At 44.5% G+C, this 19,279-nt stretch overlaps 1 protein-coding gene and 1 long non-coding RNA gene across 2 annotated transcripts in view; one reads left to right on the forward strand and one right to left on the reverse strand.

Annotated features, from left to right (window-relative positions):
• Window positions 1-19,279, reverse strand: part of SLX9 (SLX9 ribosome biogenesis factor) — a 145,929-nt gene that overhangs the window by 14,629 nt on the left and 112,021 nt on the right. The gene's annotated exons all lie outside the window — the stretch shown is intronic.
• On the forward strand, window positions 11,418-17,661 carry LOC130284509 (uncharacterized). The gene is made up of 3 exons (XR_008847059.1): window positions 11,418-11,504; window positions 15,912-15,974; window positions 17,224-17,661. It is a non-coding gene; the product is annotated as an uncharacterized LOC130284509 (long non-coding RNA).

The following is a 19,279-nucleotide window of genomic DNA, read 5'->3' on the forward strand; positions in this document are numbered from 1 at the left end:
CTGAAATGTTTTTTGGGGGGCATGTCACATTTAGGAAGCCCCTATGGTGCCAGAACAGCAGAAAACCCCAACATGGCATACCATTTTGGAAACTAGACCCCTCAAGGCACGTAACAAGGGGTCCAGTGAGCCTTAACACCCCACAGGTGTTTGACGACTTTTCGTTAAAGTCGGATGTGTAAATGAAAAAAAAATTTTTTCACGAAAGTGCAGGTTTTTCCCCCAAATTTACCATTTTTACAAAGGGTAATGGGAGAAAATGCCCCCCCAAATTTGTAACCCCATCTCTTCTGAGTAAGGAAATACCACATGTTAGGACATAAAATGCTTTGCGGGCGAACTACAATGCTCAGAAGAGAAGGAGCTTTTTGAAAGCAACTTTTGCTGAAATGGTTTTTTGGGGGCATGTCGCATTTAGGAAGCCCCTGTGGTGCCAGAACAGCAAAAAATACCCACATGGCATACTATTTTGGAAACTACACCCCTCAAGGAACGTAACAAGGGGTCTGCTGAGCCTTAACACCCCACAGGTGTTTGACGACTTTTCGATAAAGTTGGATGTGTAAATGCAAATAATTTTTTTTTTATTAAAATGCAGTTTTTCCCCTAAATTTTACATTTTTACAAGGGGTAATAGGAGAAAATGACCCCCAAAGTGTGTAACCCCATTTCTTCTGAGTATGGAAATACCCCTTGTTAGGACATAAAATGCTCTGCTGGCGAACTACAATGCTCAGAAGAGGAGGAGCACCATTGAGCTTTTGGAAAGAGAATTAGTTTGGAATGGTAGTCAGGGGCCATGTGCGTTTACAAAGCCCCCCGTGGTGCCAGAACAGTGGAACCCCCCACATGTGACCCCATTTTGGAAACTACACCCCTCACAGAATTTAATAAGGGGTGCAGTGAGTATATACACCCCACAGATCTTTGGAACAGTGGGCTGTGCAAATGAAAAATTTAATTTTTCATTTTTACGGACCACTGTTCCAAAAATCTGTCAGACACCTGTGGGGCGTAAATTCTCAATGTACCCCTTATTACATTACGTGAGGGGTGTAGTTTCCAAAATGGGGTCACATTGTTCTGGCACTATGGGGGCTTTGTAAACACATGTGGCCTTCAATTCCGGACAAATTTTCTCTACAAAATTCCAATGGTGCTCCTTCTCTTCTGAGCATTGTAGTTCGCCCGCAGAGCACTTTAACCTCTTAAGGACGCAGGGCGTATGGATACGCCCTGCATTCCGAGTCCTTAAGGACGCAGGGCGTATCCATACGCCCGTGGGAAATCCGGTCCCCACCGCTAGCCGGTTTGGGACCGGAGCCGGATGCCTGCTGAAATCATTCAGCAGGCACCCTGGCACATCGCCCAGGGGGGTCCTGAGACCCCCCCATGTCGGCGATCGGAGAAAATCGCATGTCAATTCAGACATGCGATTTTCTCCAATTCCGGGCTGATCGGGTCTCTGGTGACCCGATCACCCGGAAAATAGGGCTGATCGGAGTTGTCAGCAACAACCCCGATCAACCCAAAGGATTGGAGTGAGATCGCAAAGCTGCGATCTACTCCTATCCCCTGCCATTACTCAGAACGGAGTTCTGACCAATGGCAGCGCAGGACAGGGGGTTGCCATGGCAATCCCCCGTTCTGCCCGCCCCTGGATGTCAAGGGGCTCTGGAAAGAAGATGGAGGCCGTACCTGCAGGAGAAGATGCCTGGGGACCTGGGATCTGCGCTGGAGCCTGCAGGATCCTGATCAGGTAGGGAATCCACAGTGGGGGGGGGGGATTGAAAGTGAAAGTAAATCGATCTTTACTGTGGCAACCACTAGGGGGGCCAAACTGCAACTCCCAGCATGCCCAGAGAGCCAAAGGCTGTCTGGGCATGCTGGGAGTTGTAGTTTTGCAACATCTGGAGGGTCACAGTTTGGAGACCACTGTTACAGGGGTGCCCAAACAATAGCCCTCCAGATGTTGCCAAACTACAACTCTCAGCATGCCTAGACTGCCCAGGCATGCTGGGAGTTGTAGTTCTGTAACATCTGTCCCTTCAGATTTAGCAATTTTCATGACATTTTTGAAAATTGCTGCTCTACTTTGAAGCTCTCTAATTTTTTCAAAAAGCAAAAATATGTCCATTTTATGATGCCAACATAAAGGAGACATATTGTATTTGTGAATAAAAATAACATTTATTTGGAATATCCATTTTCCTTACAATTAGAGAGCTTCAAAGTTAGAAAAATGCAACATTTTCAAAATTTTCATGAAATTTTGGGATTTTTCACCAAAAAAGGATGCAAGTAACGCTGAAAATTTACCACCAAAATAAAGTAGAATATGTCACGAAAAAACAATCTCAGAATCAGAATATTCGGTAAAAGCGTTTTCGCGTTATTAATTTGTAAAGTGACGGTGGTCAGAATTGCGAAAAAGGGCTCAGTCCTTAAGGTGAAAAAGGGCTGCGTCCTTAAGGGGTTAAATTCACATATGGGGTATATTCTTACTCAGAAGAGATGGGGTTAAAAATTTGGGGGGGCTTTTTTCCTATTTCCCGATGTGAAAATGAAAAATTTAGGGTAACACCAGCATTTTAGTGAAAAAATATAATTTTTTTCCTTTTCCCATCCAACTTTAATGAAAATTCGTCAAACACCTGTGGGGTGTTCAGGCTCACTATACCCCTTGTCACGTTCGGTGAGGGGTGTAGTTTCCAAAATGGGGTCACATGTGGGTATTTTTTTTTTTTTGCGTTTGTCAGAACCGCTGTAAAATAAGCCACCCCTGTGCAAATCACCAATTTAGGCCTCAAATGTACATGATGCGCTCTCACTCCTGAGCCTTGTTGTGTGCCCGCAGAGCATTTTACGCCCACATCTGGGGTATTTGCGTTACAAATTTTGGGGGTCTTTTTTTCCTTTTACCGCTTGTGGAAATAAAAAGTATGGGGCAACACCAGCATGTTAGTGTAAAATGTTTTATTTTTTTTACACTAACAGGCTGGTGTAGACCCCAACTTTTCCTTTTCACAAGCGGTAAAAGGTAAAATTTGCAGTGTAATTTCTCCCGAGTACAGAGATACCCCATATGTGGCCCTAAACTGTTTCCTTGAAATACGACAGGGCTCCGAAGTAAGAGAGCACCATGCGCATTTGAGGACTAAATTAGGGATTGCATAGGGGTGGACATAGGGGTATTCTACGCCAGTGATTCCCAAACAGGGTGCCTCCAGCTGTTGCTAAACTCCCAGCATGCCTGTCCAGAAATGCTGGGAGTTGTTGTTTTGTAACAGCTGGAGGCTCCGTTTTGGAAACCCTGCCGTACAAGACGTTTTAAATTGTTTATTGGGGGGGGGGGGGACAGTGTAAGGGGTGTATATGTAGTGTTTTACCCTTTATTAGGTGTTAGTGTAGTGTAGTGTTTTTAGGGTACATTCACACTGGCGGGTCACGGTGAATTTCCCGCTAGGAGTTTGCACTGCGGCAGAAAATTTGCCGCAGCCCAAACTTGAAGCAGGAAATTTACTGTAAACCCGCCTATGTGAATGTACCCTGTACGTTCACATGGGGGGGCAAACCTCCAGCTGTTTCAAAACTACAACTCCCAGCATGTACTGACAGACCGTGCATGCTGGGAGTTGTAGTTTTGCAGCAGCTGGAGGAACACTGGTTGGAAAACCTTCAGTTAGGTTCTGTTACCTAACTCAATATTTTTCAACCAGTGTGCCTCCAGCTGTTGCAAAACTACAACTCCCAGCATGTACTAATCACCGAAGGGCATGCTGGGAGATGTAGTTATGCAACAGCTGGAGGTACCCAACTACAACTCCCAGCATGCCGAGACAGCTGTTTGCCTTCTGGGCATGCTGGGAATTGCAGTTTTGCAATATCTGGAGAGCTACAGTTTTTAGACCACTGCACAGTGATCTCCAAACTGTGGACCTCCAGATGTTGCAAAACTACAACTCCCAGCATGCCCAGACAACAAACAGCTATGTGGGCATGCTAGGAGTTGTAGTTTTGCAACATCTGGAGGGATATAGTTTAGAGACCACTGTATAGTGGTCTCAAACTGCAGCCCTCCAGCTGTTGCAAAACTACATATTCCAGCATGCCCAAACAGCTGTCTGGGCATGCTGGGAGTTGTAGTCTTGCAACATCTGGAGGGCTACAGTTAGAGACCACGGTATCAGACTGTAGCCCTCCAGATCTACTTACCGGCTTCCGTAGGATCCCGGCAGCCGTCCTCTTCAGACGCAACGTCGCCGCAGCCTCCGGATCGGTAAGTGGACGTCGGCGCCCGGTCCCCTTCGGTTCCCGTTTTGCCCCGCCTATTGTGGGTGGGCAGGACGGGGAAAACGATAGTTAACCCCCCCCGCCCCCGGTCTGCTATTGGTCGTCGCCTCTGACGATCAATAGCAGACCAATAGCAGGGATAGGAGGGGTGGCAACCCTGCCACCTCACTCCTATGCCTACAGGGGGATCGTGGGTGTCTTAGACAACCACGATCCCCCTTCTATTCCGGGTCACCGGGTCACAATAGACCCGTATGACCCGGAATCGGCGCAAATCGCAAGTGTGAATTCACTTGCGATTTGCGCCGATCGCCGACGGGGGTGGGTCTGATGACCCCCCTGGGCATTTGCACGGGGTGCCTGCTAATTGATATCAGCAGTCACCCCGGCCCGGACCGAAATTCCCACGGGCGTATGGATACGTCCTGGGTACTTAAGTACCAGGACGTCAAGGCGTATCCATACGCCCTAGGTCCTTAAGTGGTTAATGTGCTTTTTAGGACAATATGATTGATGGCCTTTTCTTCATAGGATTGCCATCAATCACTGATCAGCGATTGTGTATTGTACTTTGCCATATTTAATTCTCAGATTCAATAGATATTTCCTTGTTACTTTAAATAACCAAGTATTAATGTAGAGTATAAGTTGTGACTTGTACGTGTTACCTTTTCATCCACTAGAAAACAGTTGGTAAAAGTGACTATATAGTGTGTGTTGGGACCTATTGCCCATATTGGATAACTGGTGGCAGCATGCTGTTGCTTGATTAGGGATTGTTTGAGGGTACATTATGCTCAATGTCTAGTGTGAATGAGGAGTGCATGTGAGACTGAGCTGGGAAGTTGCGTTTGTCCCTAACAGTGGTACCCAATATTGGTGGGAAAAAGGGTCTTTTTCATACCATCAACATTAAAGGGGTTATCCAGCATAAGGTGATTTTAGTACGTACCTGGCAGACAGTAATGGACATGCTAAGAAGGATCTGCGCTTGTCTTGGGCTAAATGGCTATGCTGTGAGATTACCATAACACTGTGGCTAGCTTTTTGTGAACTTGTATTTCCTGTTATCTTGTTTGCCTACAAATCCCATGATTCAATTTTCCTCCTTCCCACACATCAGCTACCTCACCCATTGAAACTAAATGAGCTGCAGACCTGTGGTCTTCAATCAGTGCCTCCAGCTGTTGCATTACTTGCAGATTGCTCTCTCCACCTATTGAAGCAGACAGGCTCCCTATCATCAGCTGACTAGTGAGTCAGGTCTCCACCATATTGCAAGCTGAGAAAAATTCCGAGACAGCAGTCATTTTGTATGCAGTTAAAAATAAATATTGGGGTGAAAATCACAGAAGAATTGTGAGAAAACCGTCGCACACAGGTACAGACAGACACTATATTATGAACTACACTAACTTTACAGCCCCTGTAGCATAGTCAAATAAAAAAAAACACAGCAGCAACTCCAGTATGGTGAAAAAAAAATGTGTATCTTTATTCACTTAATGTGACGTTTCGGCTTGCTCACCAAGCCATTCTCAATCAACAGGATAAATAATTATGGTCACACAGGACCAATAAAATAATTAAATCAATCAGTACAAATATATATATATATATATATATATATATATACACACATACACACACACAGACACACACACACACACATATATATATATATATATATATATATATATACATACAGACACACACACAAAGTGTATAAAAATATCATAAAACATTATACAATGTGACAAGTGATACATAGTAAAGAACGCACTATCATGTCTATATACTCAGAACTACATGATGTACATTCTATATACAGAAAACTGTGCTGATTACAATATACAGTTTTCAGTATAACACCACGAGGATGTAGATACACAGTATTTCCAGGTAGTAAGCAGCAAAACCGGATAGGACGTGTTTGTATTTAAAGGGGTACTCTGGTGGAAAATATTTTTTTTAATAGACTGTTGACAGAAAGTTAAACAGATTTGTAAATCGCTTCTATTAAAAAACCTTTATCCTTCCAGTACTTATTAGAAGCTGTTTATTACAGAGAAAGTTCTTTTGTTATTGGATTTATTTATTTTCTGTCCACAGTGCTCTCTGATGACACCTCTGTTTGTATCAGGAACTGTCTAGAGCAGCTTAGGTTTGCTATGGGGATTTGCTCCTATTCTGGACAGTTCCTGATACGGACAGAGATTTCAGCAGAGAGCACTGCGGACAGAAAAAAGAAAGGAAATCCAAAAAGAAAAGAACTTTCTCTATAGTATATAGCAGCTACTGTAAGGATAAAGATTTTTTTTAATCGAAGTAATTTACAAATCGGTTTAATTTTCTGACACCAGTTGATTAAAAAAAAAAAAAAACATGTTTTCCACCGGAGTACCTCTTTAAGTCACATGATTCAGTCAGTTGCCATAGTGCCACGTCTCTCATGGCCACACAGTTTTATTTTTCCACCTACGGAGCTGTGTAAGGGTTTATTTTTTGAGTCATGTGCTTTTGTTTTTAACTGAAAGACTTGTGTATTTCTGGCTTTTCATCACTTTTATTCCATTTTTTGGGATATAATGTAATAAAAAATCTGCAATTTTGGCATTTGAAATTTTTTTGGTTTACATCGTTGACCGTGTGGGATCAAGAATGTAATAATTTACAACGATGTATGTCATGGGTCGGAAAGGGGTTTATGGATAAACAAAATAAATTGATTGAACTATGAACTATCAATGACCACTTCATATTTTGGTGTATTTCTTTCTCAACTAATTCTTCCCATAAAAGTCCCAACTGTTCAATGTCATCAAAAGATAATTTTTTTTTGCTCAATATTGTAACACAAAATGGTACCCTGAACGTCAAAGTCAGACAAGGACAAGACTGACTACAACATTTCAAAGCCCGGAAGGATGCTCATCCATTGAGATCGATATAAATGTCTCCCTTTTGGTCTGGAATCAATTTTTGGTACCTTGGTTTTGCTGTTTATGAGCCATGCTCAATCCCACTGTGTATGATTGATTTTCGGGGCTAAGCAGGTCATTTGTATGGTTTCATCTCTAAAGTAAACAGCGACAAACAGAAACTCGGAATGCAGACACTTTTTCTAAGCATAAAATAGCAATAGAAAAGTCAGCAGATTGCCAATTTTGATCTGATCAATCTATAACTAATGCTTGAATGTACCAACAGTTTTAGGGATATTGCCGTAAATATGACAAATTACTAATTTCAGGGGCTATTTATTTAGCAGTGAAAACACCAGAAGAAAGCAGCACCGGCTCTTGGCATGGTGGATGGAGATTATAGACCCGTCTATCAATAGCATTTACCAATAGCAGTGGGACATTCAGCCTATGAAAGCCATCAAACAGTGTTCTTCTAATATTTGTAGCTGTAACAGACAGAATGTGGAGCTGATGCTGGTTTTCATTTATGATCTATTTTGGCAGCAAACAGAATATGGACAGTGTCTGGCTGAGCACATGAATCATGTTCTTAAGTTCCTTTGTAGGACTAACAGAGGAATTTTTATCCATGACAAAGTGAATGAAGACTTGGCTTTATGTCTATTGTCTCTGGTCCAATAAGTTTATTCTAACCTTAGCATCGTCCATGTCTGCCAACGTACCGTATTTTTCACCGTATAACACGCACTTTTTCTTCCCCAGTAAACTGGGGGGGGGAAGTTAGTGCGTCTCATAAGGCGAATACCCACTTATCACGGCGGTCCCGGGACCCGCAGCTAATAAGGGACATCACCGATCGCGGTGATGCCCTGTATTAACCCTTCAGACGCGGCGATCAAAGGTGACCGCCGCGTCTGAAGCGAAAATAACACTAACCTGGCTGTTCAGTCGGGCTGTTCGGGACCGCCTCGGTGAAATCGCGGCGTCCCGAACAGCTTACAGGACACTGGGAGGGACCTTACCTGCCTCCTCGGTGTCTGCTCCGTGCTGGGATCCCCTGCATGGCCGGTGCTCTCCTTTGTCGTCATCACGTCGTCACATCATCCAATAGGAGCGGCGTGCGTAGCGACGTCATGGCGGCAACGGAGAGCGAGGATACCGGGCAGCAGACACTTTCCGGAGCGGCGGGGACACCCCGGGGACGCTGCGACAGCGATGGAGGGCGACATCCAGGGCAGTGATGATGGGTGTGGAGCGGCGGGGACACGTGAGTACTACGTCCTATACCAGTGGTCTTCAACCAGCGGACCTCCAGATGTTGCAAAACTACAACTCCCAGCATGCCCGGACAGCCAACGGCTGTCCGGGCATGCTGGGAGTTGTAGTTTTGCAACATGTGAAGGTCCGCAGGTAGAAGATCACTGTCCTATACTTTACATTGTATTTGGTTCAGAATCTTTATTTTCTAGATTTTTATCCTATAAAATTAGGTGAGTCTTATATGCCGGAGCATCTTATATGACGAAAAATACTAATTATTTTTTGTCTGTGTTTCATGTAAGTATCTCTAAACATGTACACGTTTTATTTTACCTAGCATGGGCTCAAAAATTAACTATTGTTTGTATATAATTGTTGGCATACATTTGTTTTCCTTACTCAACAATTACAGCCACTGCCTCAGCTTTTCTAATAGATAAAATACAAAAGAAACAAAAGGACAGAAGAAATCCTGGCACCCTCCTCCTAGGATGGCTTTGCACCAGTACATTTCGGCTGGCAGTATGTAAGTGGGTCTTTTGTTTTACTCTTCCTCTCCAGAATGGTGCGCAGTTGGGTGCATGCCTTGCCTTTGTGTGCACATACAATGTGGCCCTTACTTAATGACATTACACTGTCATGACATATTAAAAATCTCATCCGTATACAAGTTCCCTCCAATATGGCAGAGCTGGCTTTATCAGAATGTGTGGGGTATGGGGGCTTCCAGCAGAGACTAATCTTTTATTAATAACCCTTACAAATGGCTCAAGGATTTTATGTCCTTCCACACATCAATTCTAATCTCCTCAAATAAACGCTTCTGTTGAAATGTTTATAGATTACCGACATCAGATATAAGCCTTTTGAGAAAAAGCCACATTGTCATAGAGCAATTAAAACCGTAATCCCTGAAACTTTGTATCCGCAAACAATCCGGGGGAGTGCAGGGATTGTGCCTTTCTGGTCATCTAAGGCTCTCAGGAAATTAATTAAGGTTTTTTAGCAGTTACTAAAATAAGCATTCAGGTGGCCGAATGATAAAGGAAGGCGGCGTTTTTTGTTTTTGTAGGGATTGTAGGATTCCACCAATAACTGCAGGACTGCTTTTGTGATGTACAACATAGAGGGCTCACAATAGCAGTGAGAACCCCAAAATCACATTGTCACCACTTTAAAGTGTTAATTTAACAAAACCATGCAGGTTTTTTCCTTTTACTCCCTTTGAAAGTTTCTGTGCGTCAGCGCTTTGTTGTCTGTTGTTTTTTGTGCGTTTATTGCTCGTTTGTCCTCTCTTGTCCCTCCAGTTCGCCATTGTCCATATCTATGCATTTCCTGTTCTTTGCCGCTACGCGTACTACTTGTCCCAGTAGTCACTGTGGTAGATATTTACGGCTTTCCTTCCGGCCGCTATGTTCGTGAATGTTGCCCACTCTGTTTTTTTTCCCTCCCTTATTTGGGGGTTTTACATACCATCCCAGCCCACCCTATTTCCCTACTCCGCCTACCAAACTTGTTTGTTGGGCCCTTCACTTAGCCTCTCAGCCGGCATTGCTCCCAAGTGTTGCAGCCAATCAGCAGCGTCTGTGCCACATACCTGCACTTGCTTTCTGGATATTAGACAAAATGCATATTCATAGTGTTGATAGGAGAACATGCTGACAACGGGGGGCAGGGGAAAAAAAACCACAGCTGCACCCATTCACGAAGGTCAGCGCTGACGCTCTGACAACAACATGGCGCTGACACGTGAACAGCGGTGGACGACTGTAATCCTGAATAACAAAAACTACAGAACTTCCATCAGGGAGAAGAAGAAGTATATTACTGAATTACTTAGACACAATGAAGCGAAATAAAATGAGTTATTGAGTACCAGAGTTCCCTTTTAAGATACTTTGGAAAGCAGACCCTTGATGTCACCACTAGGGGGCAGTCCGTAAGTGTTTTTTATTTCACTCACAAGTTGCCATAAACAGCAATCATTGATTTGGCAGCAGCAGGCAGATTGCTCATAGCTGTCCACCAACTGCTATTCCAAGGGTTGTACACAGATACCTTTGGCGCTCCTATACAAATGAATGTAGAGCTTACCGTCAACAGCACTCTCTTTCCCTGAGAGCCAGGGCCTCGTTCTGGAGATCACAGGCTTCCCAGCAATCTCACCCACCTGCAATCAGATACTTATCCTCTATCTACAGGATAATATAATTTTCACTTGGCAAACCCTTTAAGCCTGGTCAAGTGTAAGCATGCTTTTAATGGGGAAAGGGGAAAATGTGGCTTCTAGAAGTCTGGCAGAGGCTTATTTGGCAGGGAAACAAAGTATCAGAAATTATGAAGTCCAACATCCAAATAAACAGTGTGTATCAAGCTTACCCAGGATCCTTGACCTTCTGTGTGACACGGATTGAGCCTAGTCCAGGCTTGGATTACTTGCAGCAAAGTAGAGGAACTAGGTGCGTTATTCTACAGATGCTAAAACCATCAGGCAGTCAGAACAGTGGTGTAAACATGCACGTAATAACGATAATGGGTGTGTTTATGCCAGAAATATGTTGAAGTCACTGTTCAGACTGCCTGATTGTTTTAGCATCTATGGAATAAAGCACTATGCATCGTACTCTGGTCATGGCTGGTTCCTCATACTTCTACTGCATGAAGTCTAATATGCCTGATTCTACTTTCCTTATTGTGCCACTGAAGAAATGTTACGATATCCCACTACACATTAGGTCAGCCGCAATGCCAAAATCAACCTTTCAGCTAATTTACATATGAGTGGCCACTTTTATGGGCAAAAATAGCTGGTAGTAGTGGCCCAATTCTATACAGAATATCTTTTTAAAGGTATCCAAACATATACATGGAACAGAGCCCCGCGTACACTCTCATACATGATATAATGACTGCAGCTTTGTCTTTATATTTCATACAGCACAGCAGTGGTGACTTAAATGCATTATGGATTCCACAGCCACTTCATTCGAGCCAGCATATTCTTGGAAGATGATACGTAGAAGGGTAAGCAGTTTGTTTGTGTGTAACCACACCAAGCAAAGTGAAAATGCACAGATCAATAGAATTTTTATTTCCCAGGAGTGGATTCATTTCTCATATGTCTTTAGTATAGTGTATCGACATTTTGGCTAGTTACGCAAATACTTATGTAGGTTTCGGCAATACCTTTGTTAGTTGCAAAAAGGCTTCTTTAGAATATTTTTTTGGGTAAATATAGATTTTTGGCCTAGGCTACTGCTTTCTTTAAAGGTGTACTCTGCCCTTTGAAAGCAGCCTTATCCCCTATCCTTTGGATAGGGGATAAAATGTCACACTATAAGATTAATCCATTAAAAGATCCATTATAAACATCCGTTAGAAAAGCTTTAAAAAAGGATGTTAAACGTCCGTTACAAAATCCCATTAAAGTCTATGGGATTTTTTGATTATCCGTTATGACCTGTTATAGTCTGTCATGAATAACGGACGTTAGTTGTGACTGAAGAATTAACGGAACATGCACAAGAAATGGATAAATTAACGGCCGTTATTTTTAACATTGAAGTCTAGGGCAAGCGGATGAGCCTTTATGTAATCTGTTTGCACCTGGTTTATAATATCTCTTATTACTTCTGAGCATGAGATGACATCAGCAGACTCCTGCAGTGCTGAGGGACTACTACTACTCCCATCATGGAACAGACTTGTTAACATGATGGGAGTAGTAATTCCCTGGCTGTGGGAGTCTGCAGACAGCTGGGGAGGCTACATTAGTGTTTGTACTACTACCCCCATCGTGGAACAGAGTCTGTTCCATGATGGGGGTTGTAGTACAGGGGCTGAGGGATTGATCGCACCAGGTTTCACTCCTGAGACCCGATGCAATCAGACGTTATTAAGCAGGGGAGCGGGCAGCATGGTCCACAACCCTGCGATGTATTGTGCGTGTTTTAAATTTTGAAATCCCCCGCGGGGAGCCCTGAATGTCCAGTACTGAGCTGAGGAGCTATTCAGGGCTCTCTGTGGGGTTTTTAAAATGAACATTGTGATCGGCAGCAGGGGCCATATGTATATTAAAAGCGATGTGGGGGGGGGGGGGGCAAGATATATAGTGCTGCGGGGTGGGGGGTAGACATATAGTCAAAATATCTAGCCCCCCAGCACATATGTATAACCCCCCCCCCGCATTAATAAAGATATGACCCCCGCCAGCGCATATATGAGGTATGCGATGTAATTCATCACACTACCTCCTCAGGTAGCGTGCCCTAAGATCAGCTCTGGCTCCAGTTACAAAGTCTTAGAAGCTGATTTATGCCAAGCCAGAATTCTCCCCAGAAGGGAAGAGGACCCATCTGCAGGCAGTTGTTTCGGGGTGCTTGCCCCTCGTCAGTACAGGACAGTGTGTTCTGGCTTAGCTGAGGATGAGAGACCTGTGACTAGTTTAAGGGGTCAAGTATTTTCCTCAGGGAGAGGCTGCTGGCACTATGCGCTGCTAATAAATATACTTTTCATTCATAGCGCTGCAGGGGTATGTATATAGAAACGCTGGGGGGGGGGGGGGGGGCGCAGACATATAGCGTTATCTGCCCCCCACAGCGCTTCTATATACATATGCTGGCGCTGCGCTATGTATGAAAAGTAGCATCAGCAGCATCGGGAATACCTTTCATTCAGAGGGCTGCGGTGGCCTATTATGAGAAATGCGCTGCGGGGGGTGTGTATGTATGTGTATATATATATATATATATATATATATATATATAATTGCAATAGAAACAGCACATCCAAAAATATATGGCAAGAAGAGAAAAGGGGTGCACGCATGTTCCGAACCTCGGCCCACTGGTTCTTCAATCCACAGAAAAAATGCAGGCAGCACACCACAGCTTGTATCAATAAGGAAAGTGAGTTTATTCCATGATGTGATAGAGACTACGTTTCTCCAGCCTCATGCTGGCTCTTGAGAAAGCCAGCGTGAGGCTGGAGAAACGTAGTCTCTATCACATCATGGAATAAACTCACTTTACTTTTTGATACAAGCTGTGGTGTGCTGCCTGCATTTTGATATATATATATATATATATATATATATATATGCGCCGGTGGGGGTCATATCTTTATTAATGCGCTGCAGGGGGATTATTATCAATGCGCTGGGGGGCTAGATATATAGGCTATATGTCTGCCCCCCCCTGCAGCGCTATATATCTTGCCCCCCCACAGCGCTTTTAATATACATATGGCCCCGCTGTCACTCACAATGTTCATTTTAAAAACCCCGCGGAGAGCCCTGAATGGCTCCTCAGTACTGGTCATTCAGGGCTCCCCACGGGGATTTAAAAATGAAAGTTAAAACACACCATACATCACAGGGGACTGGAGCATGCCACCCAATCCCCAGCTTAATAACTTCTAATCACATCGGGTCTCAGAAGTGAGACCTGGTGCGATCAGTCCCTCAGCCCCTGTACTACCACCCCATCATGGGGGTAGTAGCACAAACACTAATGTAGCCTCCCCAGCTGTCTGCAGACTCCCGCAGCCAGGGATTTACTACTCCCATCATGGAAACAAGTCTGTTCCATGATGGGAGTAGTAGTAGTCCTGGCTGTGGGAGTCTGTAGGCAGGTGTGTTAAAACGGCCATACATATTTATTCAGCTTTTAGCACCCGTTATTTCATCCGTTATTATACATCCGTTTTTACACAGAAAATGGACATTTAATAAAAGATAAATGTTTATAGTGTGAAAGGAGCCTAAGATGTCTGATTGTGGGGGTCCTACAGCTGGGGACCCCGCAATCTTGGCTGCGGCACTCCAGACATCCGGGGCACGTAGTGAATTTCGCTCCATGCCGGATGACTTGCGCCCCCTCTCAGAGACTTGCATTGAGGGGGCGTGCCCTTGATGTCACAAGCCTCTGGTGCTGCACCAGATGCTAAATTCCAGCTGCAGCAGGTAGATTGCGGGGGTCCCCAGCGACGGGAGCCATGCGATCAGACATCTTATCCCCTATCCTTTGTATAGGGGATAAGATGTTTAGGGGCGGAGTCGTCCATTAATGACTCATGATGCATTAAACATAGAAGCTCTATGGTTATCATTGACTTTGTAAGGATCCATCAAGTTTTTATTCTGTTTTGAACTGAACTTCTGCTTGTATAATGCAACAGAAACATAAAGTCCCATAGTCGAATGAAGCTTTAATAGTATGTTTCCTTTATGTTTTTCTGTAAAAATTATAGAACAGAATAACAGAGGACTTGCAAAACATATGGTGAACATCACTTAACTGATTTAAATCAGAAAACTTTGGTTTTTCATCATACAATGAGAGGAATTTCATGGACCGGTAGTTTGTGAGATGGAAAACTAAACTAGAAGGAATTCGATATCAGAAAAACAGTGACAGGAACAGAGTTTGACATCAGACAAGTCTGAACCAGTTCTATTCTCTGGGGCTTTAAGGCAGATAAGTGCGGATGACTTAATTATTGTAAATTAATGCCAGTATTAAGCAGGTTGTGACGCCCACCACACCTTTCACGTTGCTATGGAACTGTACAGTACAATTAAAATAGCACTCACTTATGTACGAATGCTAATCCTAATGGGGGAGATACAGAATTGTCTATAAAGCTGAGACTGATCTATGGCAAAAACTAACTCAATTTTTTCAATTTAAAGTCCCATCATTGCCACATTAAATGTGTGTAAGGGTATATTCACGCCGCAGAATTTCCGCACAGCTGGACCAATTCCACATTCGCATTCATTTGGGTGGTTTCTGGCTTGTGCGGATTTGGCACGGAATCCATGAGGATTCTGTATGCTGAAATTTGTGTGAATGGGAGACTGGAATCCCATTGAAGTCTATTGGGCTTTAATTTGATGTGGAATCCGTGCAGACTTCCGCATGCGTAAATTCTGCCATGTGAATATACCTTATATGAAAAATACAACATGGAACTCCAAAGGAAGAATGCCATACTTTTCTACCATCCTTCTGTTGGTGTACATAAACCTTAGACACACTCCCTAACCCTCCATCATATTACTGCTGTATACAAGAAAAATGTAACTTGTTGAATATTTTGCCATATTGCAAGTAGAAACTGACCTAATCTTACATAGCAAAAAGAAGCCGATGGTTATAGCCTTTGATCTCAGGAGATAGTTTGATAATGAACATACATCTACCTAGGAAAGAAGGAGGCCAATAGAATCCATAAGTGCAGGTCTTCCCGTGTCACCACATTCATGCATAGACTTGTGATAAAACCACTGGTGGACATGCACTATGCAGAGTCAGAAGATACAGCAATGACTTTAGATATTATGACTACAGATCATACATTTAAATTTTTGAGTTTATTTAATATAAAACCAAATTCAGACAATTACAAAATGATTTTTTTTTTATTTAGCTGTGGCTTAAAGGGGTACTCCGGTGGCCAATGTGTTTTTTCAGTTTTTACATACCCTTGCAGGTGAGTTTTCTTGTTATCTCTCGTCTCGTGCTTGCTTTTTGTTAGTCTTTCTTTTCTTTCTTTGCACAAGTGTGTCCATGTAGTGTTGCATCTATTACCGTTTTGCCTTTGTTTTTGAAACCTTTTGATGCCTTGTAGCCTGTCTCCCCTTTCAGTGCCCTGCCCAACTTATTTTGCGTTGCCGCTCAGCCCTGTTTGTGGCCGGCTTATTATTTTTTTTTCCTCCCCTTTAGCACTCCCTTTCCCCGCCCTGCTCATTAGTATACTCATCCCACCCTCACTGTCAGCTTCTCACCCCATAGTCCCCACATCAAGGAATGAATGAATTGTAAGCAGGGGGGGGGGGGGGGGGGGGGGCGGGAGTGATCATATGTGACCTGTGGGCGCTCCTCTGCTTCTAACCTCTACCCCCCCCCCTCTGCCCAAAAGCAATGTCCCCGCATCGGGGAAAGAGCTAACTGTGAGCCGCAGCGCTGCGCATTCTTCCCATGTCAGGGAATGAATGAATCGTCATCCGCAGCACGCTGTCCCCACATCGGGGAACTAATCATTTGCGACCCGCGGGCGGGCGCTGGTCTGCTTCCTGCCCATCCCCCCCCCTCCCGGGCCGGCTCCTTACAGTGCACTCAGCCTATCACCAGCCGAGGCGGGACTTTGCTGACAGCTCTGTGACGTTCCCGTCCCCAGGAAGCATTAAGAGGATCGCAGCGGACGACTGTGAAGCCGTTACCGTAGCAACGGGGGAACGTAGGAAGGTGAGTCAAAGTTTTTTTTTGTAGCCCGGGCACAGGAATATGTAAAATTCATCAGTACAGATGTCCTTTAACTGTGAGCCTCAGCAGCACTGTACATTTTCCCCACGTCGGAGAATGAATGATTTGTGAGCGCGGGCTTCTGATCACAAATCATTCATTCCCCGACGTGGGGAGAATGTACAGTGCTGCTGCGGCTCACAGTTACCCCTTGCAGGGACATCGCTTTGGGGGGGGGGCTCAAGGAAGCAGAGCAGCACCCGCGGGTCACATATGATTAGTTCCCTAACGTGGGGACAGCGCGCTGCGGATGACAATTCATTCATTCCCCGATGTGGGGACTGCGGGGTGAGAATCCCCATAGCGGGGAAGGGGTTATATGTCAGCCACAGCGCTGATACCGGGTATTCAGTACATTGTGAGCCGGGCACAGGGCAGGCTGACAGCGGGAGGAGACATCCTTCCTCCCGCAACAATTCAATGAATATTCATTACAGGGGTGTGAAAAAGGGGCAAAACCATTGCAGGAGAAAAAAAAACAGCAGCGCCTGCAGCACTGACGTCTTGTCCACAACAGTGAACAAACATGGCCGCAGGTGTGGACGACAATCAAAAGCAACCAGAAAAACTACTGAACTTCCCTCACAGAATAGACGTCAGTAAAAAACAGATATGCTGTAGACAAATGTTTAACATGTGAATTACAAAAGTGCTAAACTCACTACAAACACGCTAAATAACCATAAAACTGTGGTACCGGAGTACCCCTTTAATATGATGCCGTAAAAAAGGCTTCTTGTGCGTGCAATGTGAATCCACACAGGTTTCTGAGCCCAACCCTTTGAGTCCATATTCCCAGCTGTGGACATAGCAAGTAGGGTTGGGCGGTATACCGGTTCATACCGAATACTGACATTTTTGTGCTGCACGATATGAATTTTAACCCATACCGCAATACCGGTTTGGCCCCTCCTCCTCGGGAATGAATTATAAGCCCAGCGCTGTGCTGTCCCCACATCGGGGAACAAATCATATGTGACCCGCGAGCGATGTTCTGCCCCCCCAATTAATTATTAGCCCAGCGCTGCACTGTCCCCATTGGGGTACCACTCACATATGTAACCCACAAGCGCTGCCCTCCTCGTCCTCCTGTTTGTTGCGGCCGCTGGCGCTGACACTCTATACCAGTGGTCTTCAACCTCCAGATGTCGCAAAACTACAACTCCCAGCATGCCCGGACAGCCAACGGCTTGCAACATCTGGAGGTCCGCAGGTTGAAGACCACTGCTCTATACTATATCCCTATGCCCGGGCTGCAAAAGGTAAACAAAATAAACTTTAACTCACCTTCCTCGTCAGTCCGGACCAGCTTCCTTGGGAATGGAATGTCGGAGTGCCGCCAGCCTATCACCGGCTGCAGCGATGTTCTGCCTCGGCTGGTGATAGGTTGAGCGCATTGTCATGTAAGAAGCTGGCTTCTTACATGACAGTGGGCTCAGCCTATCACCGGCCGAGGCGGAACATCGCTGCGGATGGTGATAGGCTGGCGGCACTCCGTCGTTCCCGTCCCCAGGAAGAGCGTAAGGCTGACGTAGGAACATGGGTTAAAGTTTATTTTTGTTTACCTTTTGCAGCCCGGGCATAGGGATATAGTGTAGAGTGTCAGCGCCGGCAGCCGCAACAAACAGGAGGACGAGGAGAGCAGCGCTAGCGGGTGACGTGAGTATTTACCCCGATGGGGACAGCGCAGAGCTGGGCTGATAATTTATTTTTTTGGGGGGGGGGAGGGGGGGTAATACAGTTATATACCGTGGAACCGCCATAAGTTACAAAAATACCGCGCTACACATATTTGGCCATACCGCCCAGCCATAATAGCAAGCACTTTAAACTTATTTGTTTTTTCTTACAGTGACTAATACTTGTAGTTGACAGCATGAACACATGTCCAATACTCCTCCAGCGCATAATAAAATGGCTCTGCTGACAATAAGCACAGTGTGGGTGGTTATAAATAAAGAAAATCTCTTCTTACCGATTCTGCAGATTCTGATGCAAATTTGCAACAAAAGTACATACAGCACACAGTGGTTCTATAACAGAGAGTTAATTCTGCCCCAGGAGCACAAACCTCTGGAGACAAGTGAAGCAAAACAGGGAATGAATTTTACATTGACAAAGTGTGCAAAAATCTCACAAAAATCAAGTAGCTACGGAAACATTTAACAGAAAATATTTCTTTACAATACTATATAGCCCTAAAGATGAAGCAAACAATAATACAACTTTGACTCTTCTTCCTGCTTCCAAGACAAAAGCTCGTAGTAGGACCTGCCTGCTCAGCCAAGCACTGCCCAGTCCTAATCTCGGCCAGTGATTGACATATTGTTTTATTACACCCATCCCACCTGGGTAAGGAGGAAGGTTACTCCAAAAGGCAGGGAGAGAAGATGGGAGGGAGAATAGTAAGCACTGATCCCTTCCCAATTCCCTACCTACTTTAGGGTGCATTCACACCACATTTTTGCAATACAGTCCCCGTATACATTTTTT

This window comes from Hyla sarda, chromosome 8, assembly GCF_029499605.1.
Source record: "Hyla sarda isolate aHylSar1 chromosome 8, aHylSar1.hap1, whole genome shotgun sequence".
Lineage (NCBI taxonomy): Eukaryota > Metazoa > Chordata > Amphibia > Anura > Hylidae > Hyla > Hyla sarda.